This window comes from Rhinopithecus bieti, unplaced genomic scaffold (assembly GCF_001698545.2).
Source record: "Rhinopithecus bieti isolate Rb0 unplaced genomic scaffold, ASM169854v2 scaffold_1887, whole genome shotgun sequence".
NCBI lineage: Eukaryota > Metazoa > Chordata > Mammalia > Primates > Cercopithecidae > Rhinopithecus > Rhinopithecus bieti.
This window is the reverse complement of record NW_016803685.1, coordinates 174,579-176,810: the sequence shown is the minus strand read 5'-3', so window position 1 is coordinate 176,810 and position 2,232 is coordinate 174,579.

Genomic DNA, 2,232 nt, shown 5'->3' with positions numbered 1-2,232 from the left:
AAGAGAGAATGAGGACAGGAACTCATGGTAGCATTAGGGAAACACATTGTAGGAAGAAAGAAAAATGAGGGCAAGGAGTAGAGAGAGAATCTCTTTAGTAGACTAAAGCAAGAACTGACAAATTATAGCTTATAGACCAAAATCAGCCCACTGCCTGTTTTTGTAAATAAAGTTTTATTGGCAAAAAGCCAAGCTCATCCATTTAGATATTGTTTATGGCTGCTTTTGCAATACAATAGCAGAGCTGAGTAACTGCAACAGAGACGCTATGGCTCACAATTGCTAACATTTACTATTTGGCCTTTTACAGAAAAAGGTTGCTAACCCTTAGACTACAGCATCTGCCTACATACAAGAAAACAGAATTTGATTCTGAGATTAAAAATAAAATTGTGGCAGGTTCAATAAGTAAACCAAATTTACCACGTGTCTCTTGTGTGATAGGCAAAATGTGGAGATGAGTATCACTGAATAACAACATCCCGAATCTCAACTAAGGGCAAAAGAAAGTAGAAGTGGGGAAAGCCATTATATAAGTAGTTGCATGAATGCCATAATCCAGGAATATAGAAACTACAGGGACACCACAAAAAAAAAAGAAGTAATTATCTCTGCTTGGGATCTCTGCTTTAGAATACAGGTCTGTTGCAACAGATAGGCTTTAAAGAATAAGCAGGAGTTGTCAACTAAGTGAAACAGCATCGATTCTATTTCTAAAACACATATACTAGGTTGGTGCAAGAGTAATTGCGTCTTTTGCCATTAAAAGGAGTTCAAGACCAGCCCAGCCCAAGCAACACAGCAAAACCTCATCTCTAAAAAATTACAAAAATTAGCTGGGTGTGGTGGTGTGCGGCTATAGTCCCAGCTACTGGGAAGGCTGAGCGGGTAGGATCACTTGAGCCTGGGAGACAAAGGCTGCAGTGAGCTGTTTTTGCACTACTACATGCCAACCTGGGTGATAAAGGAAAAAAAATGTTGCATGCAGTCATGTGTAGCTTAATAATGATGATAGGTGCTGAGAAATGCATTGTTAGGTGATTTCATTGTTGTGGGAACATCATAGAGTGCACTTATACAAGCTGAGACAGTATAGCCTAGGTATATACTAGGTTATATGTCAGGGCTTCTTGCTCCTAGGCTACAAGCCTGTACAGCATATTTCTATACTGAATGCTGCAAGCGACGGTAACACAATGTAATAATGTGTACTGCAAGGAATTATAACGCAAGTATATTTAAGACATCTAAATGTAGAATAGATAGAGTAAAAATACAACATAAAAGATCAAATGTGGTCCATCTCTATAGGGCACTTTACATGAATGAAGCTTGCAGGACTGGAATTTGCTCTTGGTGAGTCAGTGAGTGAGTGAAGGCCTAGTGGTCTTCACAGTGAATGTGGAGGCTTAGGACATTACTGTATACTACTGTAGACTTTACAAATGCTGTACACTTAAACTACAATACATTTAGTCGAGGTTTTTTCTACAATAAATTTACATGAGATTTTTTCTTCAATACTAAATTAACAGTAGCATACTATTACTTTTTACCTTATAAATTGTTTAAGCTTTTAAAAATTTTGCTTCTTTTGTAATAATACTTAGCTTAAAATACAAATGCATTGTACAGCTCTACAAAAGTATTTTCTTTCTTTATATCCTTATTTTATAAGCATTTTTCTGTTTTAAAATTTTTTATTTATGTATTTTACTTTTTAAAATCTTTTGTTAAAAATTAAGACACAAACACACACATTAGACTAGGCCTATACAGGGTCAGAATCATCAGTATCACCGTCTTCCACCTCTACATCTTGTCCCGTCGGAAGGTCTTCAGGGACAATAACAAGCATGGAGTGTCCTCTCTTATGATAATGCTTTCTTCTGAATACCTCCTGAAGGACCCACTTGAGGCTGTTTTACAGTTTAATAATTTTTATAAGTAGGAGGAATATACTGTAAATAATGATAAACAGTATAGTATAGTAAATACATAACCCAGTAACATAATTATTCATTATTATTCAGTGTTATGTACTATACATAATTGTATGTGCTATTACATTAAATATGAAAAGAAAAACTAAATGAATCAGTTGGATACATTAAACATGAAAAAATGAAAAGGAAAGCATAGTTATATATGCTAGACTATTATGCAACTGGCAGCACAGTAGGCTTGTTTACACCAGTATCACCACAAACCGGTGAGTAATGCATTGGGCTA